This window comes from Tasmannia lanceolata, unplaced genomic scaffold, assembly GCF_043159265.1.
Source record: "Tasmannia lanceolata isolate RefF3 unplaced genomic scaffold, GAP_Taslan_0.1 ptg000018l, whole genome shotgun sequence".
Classification (NCBI taxonomy): Eukaryota; Viridiplantae; Streptophyta; class Magnoliopsida; order Canellales; family Winteraceae; genus Tasmannia; species Tasmannia lanceolata.
In genome coordinates, this window is record NW_027518695.1 from 68,773,767 (window position 1) to 68,786,837 (window position 13,071).

Sequence of the window (13,071 nt, forward strand, 5' to 3'; positions counted from 1 at the left end):
CTGAGCGAGGATTGAACGGCTTCCTACCACTAAACCACTGCCCCAGATGTCAACTAAAAATGAGTAGATACTTACACATATTAAAAATTACCAATAGTCACTATTCATAATTACTATTCACAATAGTCACTATGCAAGATTACTATGCAGAAATACTACGTAAGATTACTATGCAGAAATACTATGCAAGTTCACTATTGAGATAAACTATTCAAAATTACTATTCACAGTAGGACCCACCGAGTACTATTCACAAGCGGGTCCCACCAACAGTGGGTCCCACATCAGCGGGCCCCACACAAGCGGGTCCTACCACCAGTGGGACCTACAAATAGCGGGACCCAACGCCAGCGGGACCCATCACTAGTGGGAACCACTACCAGAAGGACACACCGCAACCACTTTTATTAACTCATTGGTTAAGCGGGTCACTCCACAACCACTATCATTAATGAGTAGTTGCGCTTCACCGACGAAAATAATAATTAAATAATATTAATCATCCTGTTACTATTCAAGCAGCCTTTACTATTCATCTATTTATACCTTTACTATTCCTATATTTTTGTGAAAGCATTTAAGAGAGTAGTTGTGAATTTAAGACTGTAGTTGAAAAAAATACCTATAAATAGAGGAAGAGAAGAAGAAAAAAAATAAAAAAAAAAGAGAAAAGAGAACGAGAGAGAAGAAAGAGTAAGAGAGAGGGAAAAAGAGAGAGAGGAGAAGGAAAATGAAATCCACTTCATCACTACCAAGGTAAGTCTTTCATATAGATAGTTAAAGTATTTATTATGAGTAATATGGTTGGTTCTACCACCTATGTAAATATTAGGATAAAGCATGCATAAGAGGCGATAACTCGCTATAGATTATGCAAGTTTTATCATCTTATTTGAACGGTGAAATGATAGCATAGTAACCGTAAAGTAAACTTTAATCAAAGAAAGGCGAACTGCTGAGCATAGTAGCCCATCTTATTTGAACGGTGAAATGCTAGCATAGTAATCGTAAAGTAAACTTTAATCAAAAAAAGGCGAACTGCTGAGCATAGTAGCCAAGAAATAAACTAAATCAAAGAATGGTGAACTGCTGAGCATAGTAACCTGTGGGGTCCACATGAATAGTAACATGTGGGGTCCATATGAATAGTGCATGCTGGGCCCCATGATCTTAAAAATTTAATAGAAAGAACACTGAACACAGGGAACATTATTTTGGACATAGATGGACATTACCTGGACAGAAATGACACTGCCTTAAAACATGAATTTGATAAAATTAGAATATATTTACAGGTTATCCACTCCAAGGTGTAAGCTCAAACAAACCTGTGACCGGAAAAATATATGTAAGGGTTTTCTTCCATTGATTCTCTTTTGCTATATGTAAGAGTTTTCTCCATTGATTCTCTTTTGATATACTGGATGTGAATATTTCATATTCTTTGATTCTCTTTATACGCAATTGCTATAAGAGTTTCTGTCATTCTAAGATCCACAACTGATGAGAATCCAAGGGGGATCCTTTCTTTCAGACCCCATTCCTTTCAGATAAATGATTTTACTGATAAAGCTATAATTCTATTTTGTATCATCGAAACTTGTTTTCGTGAGATATGTTTATGTTTAGAGTTTATCTTGTGATACCCTAATTCTGAATATGGACTGAGTTATGATATGATGACGGGTGGACGCGTTATACTCCTCCATGTGCACGTGGGTAAAGACGACTCTAGAGAGTGTAAATCTAGAGGATTATGAGCCGAGGTATGGCTATGAATGGGCCGAGATATGGCTATGAATGAAAGCATCTATGCTTAATGAAGTCTATATATATAATTCTATATATAATTCTTGATATCAAGTTCTGTAAGTTTTCTCTATACGTTTGGAAAGTATGTTGTGCTTATTCTTTCTTTCCATGTTTATAATGTGAGATGTCCTATCTGCAAAATATCATGTTCTTATGAGCTTGACAATTCTACATCACTTGTTGTTTATACCCTACTGGGCTATTTGAGCTCACCCATTTTTCCTTGTTTTATTGTTCCAACCCCCAGGTGAAGTATAGATGAAAGATGAGGAATGCTAGAGTTGAATCCAGAACTGTTCTAAAGGACAAATATGTTTTAAATATGTATCAAGTATGTCTTGAATTAAGATGTAATAAGTTAGACCTAATTTCTGTAAACCCTCTAAACGTAGTTGTTGTATTTGAGATCTTGGGAATAATGAAAGTTTTTAAGAAAGATGATGTAATATTCTTCTACGCACCGAGTTGGTATTTCAAAAAAATCCGGGGCGTTACAATGATACCAAGAAAAAAAATAGTTAAAAATATATAGAAACAATATTTTTAACCATGACGTGCGATGCACGACACGACAAAAAAATGAGTATGATACCCGACGTGCAATGCAAGACACGGCAAAAAAAAGACTATGATAACAAAAAAAAAGTTAAATATATGTAGAAACAATAAGCAAAAAAGTATGCATAACCACGTACCAAGTAATGAAAAAAATGCACAAGAAAGAGTTTTCTTCTTTTTTTTGAAATAGCAACAAGAAAGAGTTTTCTAATTACTTATTCTAGAAAAAAAATATGCACGATACGGCGGAAAAAAGTATATGATACAAAATTTCATAATTAATTTTTGTTTTAAAAAATAAAAATATGCACGACACGGCAAAAAAAGAGTATATAATACAAAATTTCGTAATTAATTTTTGTGTAAAAAAACAAAAATATGCATGACATGGCAAAAAAGAAGTATATGATACGAAAAAATGTTATTTAAAAAATATGTAGAAAAAATAAGTAAAAAGTAGCTAAAAATAAATAAAAAAAGTATCATATACTTTTTTTTTAAATATATGTTTTTTATACTTTTCTAAAAATATTTTCTAATGCTTTTTAACAAATGAGAGGGGTAGGATTGAAATTATGCCGGTTTAATGGGTGCCTTTGTTAAAAAGCATAAAGGAAGGGGTAGGATTGAAAATATGTGGGTTGAATGGGTACTATTGTGAAAAAGCATATAGGAGGGGGTAGGATTGAAAATATGTGGGTTGAATGGGTGCTTTTGTTAAAAAGCATAAAGGAGGGGTAGGATTGAAAATATGTGGGTTGAATGGGTGCCTTTGTTAGAAAAAGTAAGAAAAGTGAGGTGTAAATTCCATAGATTTTTCAAAAAAATAAAAAAGCTTCGGCTTTTCCATCCAGCTTATTATAGTAGATTATATATATATATATATATATATATATATATATATATATATATATATATATATATAATTAGATTCAAACAAATAATATCTGGTACAAGCATTTATTAACCAGAACCATGGATATCTCATCCATGAACAGGGCTTTGCCAGTCCAACAAACATCTCACCCAAATATAGTTAAGTGAGTTAAGTGAAGCAACACATACGTGTAGCTAACTTAGCTACACCGACGGCTTAAAATACAGTGGGCTCACATTGTTTGGGAGATCCAAACCATTCTTTTGATAGGCCCTCACATTGATACGGTGTGCCCAAAAAATCAGCTCCATTGGATGATCCGAATCCTTCAAACTGTGGAGGAAAAAATGGACAGATTTGTGAAGGTTTTTACACGTACATTTTTGCCTCCACAAATCGTAGGGTTCGGATGATCCTTGGGAGCTGATTTTTTGGGCACACCCTATCTATGTGAGAGCCCATCAAGTGAATGGTTTGCATCACCCAAACAATGTGGGGCCCACTGTATTTTAAGTCGTCGGTGTAGCTAAGTTAGCTACACGTATGTGTAGCTACACTTCTCTCTCTCTCTCTCTCTCTCTCTCTCTCTCTCTCTTATATATATATATAGAGAGAGAGAGAGAGAGGAAAGTGAAGCTACACCGCCGATGTAGCTAAGTGGTGTAGCTAACTTAGCTACACCGCCGGCTCAAAATACAATGGGCCCACATTGTTTTGGTGATCCAAAGAATTCATTTGATTGGCCCTCACATAGATAGGGTGTCCACCAAAAATCAGCTCCATAGGATCATCCCAACCCTTCAAACTGTGGAGGCAAAAATGGACAAATTTGTGAAGGTTTTTACACGTTCATTTTTGCCTCCACAAATCGTAGAGTTGGGATGATCCTATGGAGCTGATTTTTGGTGGACACCCTATCTATGTGAGGGCCAATCAAATGAATTCTTTGGATCACCAAAACAATGTGGCCCCATTGTATTTTAAGCCGGTGGTGTAGCTAAGTTAGCTACACCGACGGTGTAGCTTTGCTTTCCTCATATATATATATATATATATATATATATGAGAACTTATATGGTGGCCGACCGTGAATATAAAGCTCAGAGAGAGAGAGAAAAACTCTCTCCCTTGATTTTAAATCCAAGAGAAAGCCCTGTTTTGACTTTTCCTTGGTTCAAAAGCCAAGGAAGAAAGTTTTGTCTCCTTCCACCCTTTACATTCTCACGGTCGGCCATCATATAATTTCTCTCTCTCTCTCTCTCTCTCTCTCTCTCTATATATATATATATATATATATATATATATATATGGAACACAACATAAATAGGTTGTGCCCCAAAATTCATTTCCATAGGCTTATCCTAGCCCTCCAATCTATAGAGGTTTCCATAATTAAAAAAGCATAAAGGACGGGGGAAGGATTGAAATTATGTGGCTTTAATGGTTGCTTTTGTTAAAAAGCATAAAGGAGGGGGTAGGATTGAAAATATGTGAGTTGAATGGGTGCCTTTGTTAAAAAAAGTCAAAAAAGTTTAGGCCGAAATTTGGGTAATTTCGGCAGAAATTTTATATCGAATAAAATATTCTTTTCTTTGTGGTATCGGATTTCGACCGAAATTTTGAAATTTCAAAATTTCAGTGGTCCGAAATCAATACCGAAACCGAAATTATAAACCATGCTCACTACCATATTTTGATAATGGCACGGAATCACATACTAGTTCCATTGCCTGACTGTGGCAATCCAAACAAAGGCGTAAATCATTTTGTATTTCTTGAATAGTGTGGGAATCCAATCCAAGTAACAGCGATGGTTTCAAATTATATATAGTGCTAATGCCCTCACTACCATATTTTATAAAGGCACTACTCACCGTATTTTTATGATCGCACTCCTCACTTTATTAAAATGTATGGTATGGCCCGTACCATAGGATGATCCAAACCGTCCATTAGATGGGCCACTGCCTAAATAGGTTGTGCCCCAAAAAAGAATTCCATAGGTTGATCCTAACCCTTTGATCTATAGAGAGTTATAGGTGGAACACAACATCAATCGGTTGTGCCTGTAAAATCATTTTCATAGGCTGATCCTAGCCCTCCAATCAATAGAGGTTTCCATAATTGTTGTTCCTCTTCAGGTGCCTGGAATCTATCAATATTTTGCAAGTTGTCCAAAATGCGAAATATGAAGTAGTTTTGTCGTCATTGTCATATGTCTATACCTTTTCTTGGTAGTTTTTTCCGTAATTGTCATAGACAGGTACCCGTGTCAGTATTTTTCGTATAAATAAGACAAAGAAATTGTGAGAAAAGCATAGACATCTAATAGAGATGTAAAATATCAGGAATATATTGACAATTTTACCCTCAAATAATTTCTCATAGATATAGATGTTAGATAGCAGCAAAGGGGTTAATGGTAAAAGAGTAATGCTGACGTGTAATTCTCAGATAAAAAGAAAAGAAATTTCTTTTTCCTCCCGCTATATATATATATACATACTAGTAAAAAACCCCGTGCGATGCACGGGCCGACAAAGAACTGTATGGACCACATCATAGGTTGATCCAAACCGTCCATGTGATGGAACATAACATCAATAGGTTGTGCCCGTAAAATCGTTTCCATAGGTTGATCCTAGCCCTTCAATCTATAAAGGTTTCCATAATTAAAAAAGCATAGACGGGGGTAGGGTTGAAATTATGTGGCTTTAATGGGTGCCTTTGTTAAAAAGCATAAAGGAGGGGGTAGGATTGAAAATATGTGGGTTGAATGGGTGCCTTTGTTAAAAAAAGTCAAAAAAGTGGTGTAATTCTCATAGAATTTTGGGATAAATTCAAATAATTCTCTCCTTTTCTCTTCTGCTATATAGTATACTAGTAAAAAACCCGGTGCGATGCACGGGCCGACAAGGAACTGTACGAACCACATCATAGGTTGATCCAAACTGTCCATGTGATGGAACACAACAGAAATAGGTTGTGCCAGTAAAATCATTTCCATAGGCTGATCCTAGCCCTCCAATCTATAGAGGTTTTCATAATATGTTGTTCCTCTTAAGGTGCCCGGAATTCGTCAATATCTTGAATGGCGTCATGAATCCGTAGTATTATGTAGTATGTTCACAAAAATACGTAGTGTTATGTAACATATGTACCCAATCCATATGCAAAGAAAAAACATCACTATGTTGACTTTGACCACTTTTTTTTATTAAAAGAGCATAACGGAGGGGGTAGGATTGAAGTTATGTGGCCTTAATGGCTGCTTTTGTTATAAAGCATAAAGGAGGGGGTAGGATTGAAAATATGTGGGTTGAATGGGTGCCTTTGTTAAAAAAAGTCAAAAAAAGTGACGTGTAATTCTATTATAATTGGAGAAATTCAAATAATTCTCTCCTTTTCTCTTCTGCTATATAGCATATACAAGACCAACTAATGGGTGCCTTTGTTATAAAGCATAAAGGAGGGGGTAGGATTGAAAATATGTGGGTTGAATGGGTGCATTTGTTAAAAAAAGTAAAAAAAAGTGACATGTAATTCCATTAGAATTGGAGAAATTCAAATAATTCTCTCCTTTTCTCTTCTTCTATATAGTATATACAAGGCCAACCATAGATGAAACCTTTGACCTTTAGATAGTATACAATTCAAATTAACCATCATACTACAAAATTCACTTAACATGTCTAAACTCTAAAGACAAAATATCTAATTTGGATTTGTTCACTAAATATTGAGGTTGTACTATTTTGTATCATATTAGCTTGCAAGACTATAATTTTGAGGAATCTTGTGAGATCACTACAGTTCTCAAGCCATCACTACCCAATTTGATAGGCTCAAACACAGAAATGTAAAAGCTTGGCGCAGAATACATCAGTACCTTGTCTGAAGAAGCCCGAGGATCTAACAATTTTGTCAATCACAACTTTAATCAAGGAATTATTGCCTATCCACAGATATAAAAAAAAAACCAGCTAGAACAGTCCATACGGGAATTGTAACAGCCTCTAACAACCAATTAGCTAATGTAAATAAAGAGAGGAGTCATTATCAAAACAATGGATCCCCATTTTTGCATCACAAAATATGCTTATTAGTCAAAAGATATGAGGAAGTAGTATATGACATAAACAAAAAAAAGGGTAATACATCAGCAATTAAGAAATAAACAACACAAAAGTTTTTAGCTTGTGAATAGAATCACAATGAGGCAACCATTAGCATATGAATGCAAAATGAGGCAACTCCCATCCTAACTTTGCTAAAATGACCAGCTATATATTGTGAAGAGACAAAAAAATGAACAGAGTCACCATGAGGATTTAAAATTCAAGAAAATTTTAGGAAATTGGCTGAATCTTTGTTCGCTTTGCAAATCGTCCATTGACCATCTCATTGAGATGAAGAATATTAGCTTTATTAATGACACTGTATTGATATGAATAATATTGAATTCCATTTTTTATATATTTTTGACAAACCAAGCGCTCAATCCATTTCTAATCCTTCAACATAACACTTCGATGTAAGAGAAGAAATTAGAACAAAAAATTATGAAATCATAATAACCTCTTAAAAAAGTTTATGTGGTACTTTATCAAAGGTCTTAAAAGTTACAAAGGAAGAAAAAGGAAGGGTGGGTTTTAAATCTCCAAATAATCAGACCCTAGCATTTCTTATATCTTAAAACTATGTATTGCCATCTGGATAATTTATTATCATAGAAACAGATCCTAGTTATGATTTTCTAATAAACAAAGCATCCCTTTTATGACATGATGAGTTAAAAATCAGTTGCGATAAGTCATGAGTTATGAGGGATAACATCAAATAAATAAGAGCACATGCAATCTATCAAAGTTTAATAAAAAAATAAACTATTAAAAAAGTAATTAAACACCCATTTGAAACATAAATCTTTAAAAAATTATTTTTCCTGTAATTATTATACATTTATTTGCAATGGACTTAGATGAAGTGTTAGAGTCTATCCTTCTAGACTTTCCTAGTCGAAATAAAGGTACATCATAAATAGTATGAAGGCCTTTCATTATGCACACCACTTCAATAGCGAATAAAACTGTGTGATGTGAATAAATGATTCAATTAAGACAGTTTTATCTTTTCTTGAACTGATGACATTAATTAAAAATCCTTCTCAAATAAAGTATTTGCATATAACAACTCAATAGTAAGTCTAAAATAAGTTCTAAAGAGGGAGCTTTATGAGCACTTATCAGACCATCATTTTCTGCGTAAGATGAAACTGAGAATCTGGATCAGAATTTTCAAGAATATAACATGAAAAACTACATGTCTAGAAAACCCGCTGAATTCAACCATAAAAATTTTGCTTAATGCTTTAGATGCCTATAAAATATTAATAACAGAGTTGATGCAATTACCCTTCATCAAGATGCTCTGTGACTATCCCGTCAAATGTGCGGCGGAGTTGTAAAAATGGTATGCATTTTAGCTCGGGACGAAGAAAAGCAGCATTAGTTATAAAAATCCAATCCAAATGCTCCCTCATTTCCCGAATAATTGAATTTGAGAAATATGAAACCCAAAGATGTTCCAACCAATAAGATTTTCCTTCAAGAACCTTCAAAAAGTATGCCAGAAAAAAAGGGAAAGTAATTACACAGGAAAATGAAATAACCTCAAACAGGGCAAAGAGAAAGTTTCAATGACTGAGATTGCTAGGTGATCCAAGATAGTAGACGATACAGTGATTTTTCAAAAAAGAAGAAGTAGATGATAGTGATTATATTGAATTCAAGAAGCCAAAGATAGCACACCTGTCTTCTTGGAAGCAAATCCCGTAGAGCAGGCTGTAAATGACATAATTGGTGTAGGAAATACATTTATGATAGAGGAAACCGAAGTTTCTTACACAAAAGGAGGCATAACTCTTTGGTCTGACAGTGTCTGGAGATGTAATTGTCTTGGCAAAAAATGACATTGTAAATCAGATAACTACGGCAATCAGCATCTTTAATTGGAAGCATCCAAATAAACACCCTTTCAACAATCTCCCAACCCATGAATGAAAAATAAAAAAGACGAAGCCAGTGAATGTGTAGGGCACCTTTTAATGTGGCAATACAATTATACAGGCATGTCTGCATAACAGGTTTGAGAAAATATTGTTAGAAGACTTGGGGACGTATATAGTTTGTGCATTTAATTTGAGTCCAATATGGTTGGGGTTTGATCTTAAAAGACAATCAAATAATAGTACCAATGATGTAAATGGAGTATATCCATCCTCGCGTAGAAGGCTTTTTGGGTATTAATGCGAAAAAAATTGATTGGAGCTTGGTATGGAAGTGGAATGAATAGAGAAAGAACTGAAAGAAACCATCAAGAAACTGGAATGAGCGACAAAATGGTTTTGTTAGAACAACGGTGAGTAGAGGTCATTAATTTCCTGAAAAGTGGAAATTTATAACACAAAGGTACGTTGAAATTGAGTAAAAGAGCTCGATACCGGTACTCATTGAACAGCAAAAAAATGCATTTAATCAAAGAAGTCAAAAAATATAGGAAATGATTTTGTCAGTTGACATGAGTGCATTACTGCAAATAAGAACTATTCAATTCCCTAATATATGAAATATATACTACCAATGTGGCCAAATCGCTAAAATGTACCAACATTAGAGAAAAAGAGAGGATACTGATTATGGAAAAATAATAAAAGCATTACAATATTAGAAAAAGAGAGGACAAAGAAGAAGCGGCTAGGAACATGGATTTACAAAGAAATATTCACATCTTTGAACATTTATACGAAGAACCATAGAGAAGTTCATTAAAATTACATGCAAGATGGACACATGTGTAGGCATACAGACCAAAATTCAGAACATTTGTAAGGCCAACCATAATAAGGAACAAAAAAAATTAGGCCCAATTGTGCAGGAAAAAAAAAACAGAGATAGCTTATCAGTTTGAACCCAAAAAAACCAACGGACATAAATTCATCTGTTTCTATCATTAAATGTCGTTATCCATCGAAATTCATGGAGGAAAATCTTTGCCCTATTTTCCTCCCTTGTGCTGTCTGTTTGCCTCTTTGTTATCGACTTCCATGTAACTGCAAGAAAGAAGTACAAAGATAGGAAGAAAAGACCTATAATAAACTGATAATAAAATAGGCAGAATAACATGGAAGGAATGAGAAAGACAGCTCTTGCTATGCATGGGGTGACTGAAAGGGTTTGCTCTGGAAGTTAAAAATTTGTTTTCTAGAAGGCATTTCACTTTGTGTGGATGTGATAATATTCAACAACAAAATTAGGGGTTCAGCTTGGAGGTCTCCTCCTTCAAGACACGGAACACAGCAAAGGTCAACGTTAGATGGAGAAGAAAAGAAAGAACAATGAGTTTTGGATTTACATGTTATAATTGAAGGAAGATAATGGCATTCGAACTACATACCAAAAACCCTCAAGTGGTGAAAGATCTGTTGATGTACCTCCAAATAACATCAAAATCGACCAACAAATCAAAATCCTACACCGATCATACCAATGAAAGAAAATATGGAACCGAGCAAAAAAACCCTAATACATACCTTGTAGAGAGAAAAGGCCTGGAAGATCCCTCTATCTTTCTTCTGCATGTAGTGCTAAAAAAATGAATCGAACAGAAGCCCTAAATCCCTGGAACATTATACCAGGTTTAGATAAAATCCTGAAATACCAAAGAAATAAGAAAAAGTAATTTTAGAAATCAATTTCTGGAAAGGAAGAAGAAGAAGAATAAGAAGAAGAGGAGGAGGAGGAGGAAGAGGAAGAAGAAGAAGAGGCCTACATACCTGGTAGAGACAAAAGGGTCCGAAGATTGCAAAAAAAATATGGTTCACAAAATGGAACAGAATCCCTAAATCCCTAAATCTGTGTGGTAGAGAGAATCAGTGGCCCTTCAGAAAGAGAAAGAGAAATAGAGAGCCGAACCGAAGCCCTAAATCCCTAATCCATGTGGTGGAGAACAGTCGAGGTTCGTCTCGTTGAAGGGATCGAGAGTTCAAGAGAGATAATTAGGGGAAATTGCAAATGATGATTTTACCCTTGCATATAGGTATAAATAGATGTAGAAATGGTATATCAATTCAGGGTTAAATGGTAAAAAGACTGAAATATACAGGTATAAATAGATGTAGAAATGGTATGGCAATTCAGGGTTAAATGGTAAAAAGATTGAAATGGCTACGCGTAAATCGCATAGAATTTTGCAGAAAATGAAAAAATCTCTCCTTTTCTCTTCTGCTATATATATATATATATATATATATATATATATATATATATATATATATATATATATATAGGGGGTTAGGTTTCTGAGGTATCGCACAGCCTGTGCAACCCACTATAATTACACCATCTCAATGTAGTTTGACTCATCCAACCCATTCATTCTATAGGACCTCACATAGATAGGGTGTTCCTAAGAAACCATCTCCATACCATAATCATAATCATTCAATCTATAGGAGCCTAATTTCAGCCATCCATTTCCAAACCTCCACAATCATAACCCTAACCACAATCCATAGTCCTAACCATAACCATAACCCTAATCCTACCTATAACCTATAGAATGAATGGGTTGGATGAGTTAAACAACTATGGGAGATGGGGTATTTAGAGGGCTGCTCAGGTTGCGCGATACCTCAAATACCTCAACTATGGGAGATGAGTCCAAATTTGCCCTTTTTCACCTCCACAGTTCAAAGGGTTGGGATGATCCTATGGAGCTGATTTTTTGGGCAAGCCCTATCTATGTTAGGGCCTATCAAACGTATGGTTTGGATCACCCCAAAAATGTGGGCCCACCGTGTTTCTGGCCGTCACCTCATATAAGCTTATATGAGGGGCCACTCATACTCACCTTTCCTATATATATATATATATATATATATATATATATATATATATATATATATATATATATATATATATATATATGTGGGGACATTGTTCGTGAGCTTGAGCTCATATAAGCTCTAGAGTGCTCAAACACATAGGTCCACATTTTTTGTGGTGATCCGAACCACTCATTTGCACAGCCCCATCGTAGATAGGGTGTCTACCAAAAATCAGGTCTATTGGATCATCCTAACCCCTCCAAAAGTGGAGGGCAAAAATGGGCAGATTTGTCAACAAACAGTGTCTGTCTATTTTTCCCTCCACTTTTGGATGGATTAGGATGATCGTATGGCCCTGGTTTTTGGTACACACCCTATCTATATAAAGGTCTTCCAAATGAATGCTTTGGATCACCCCCAAAAAATGTGGGACCCATGTCTTTGTGGCACTCTAGCTCATATAAGCTATATGAGCTCAAGCTCACGAACAGTTTTCCCTAAATATGTAGACGAAAATGATTGTGCGCTCGAGCGCATATAGCTTATATGAGCTCGAGGGCACAAAACTCATGTGGGCCCACATTGTTAGGATGATCTAAAGTATTTGTTTGAAAGGTCCTTACATGGACAGGGTGTGTACAAAAAATCAGCTCCATAGGATCATCCTAACCCATCGAAAAGTGGAGGGCAACATGGTTGTCCATTTGGCCCTCCACTTTTGGAGGGGTTAGGATGATCCAATGGACTTGATTTTTGGTACACACCTTATCTATGATGGGGCCTTGCAAATGAACGGTTTGGATCACCACAAAAAATGTGGGACATATATATATATATATATATATATATATATATATATATATATATATGTGGGGGCGAGGTTTCTGAGCTATAGCTCAGCCTGAACAACCCTCTATAAATACACCATCTACACGGT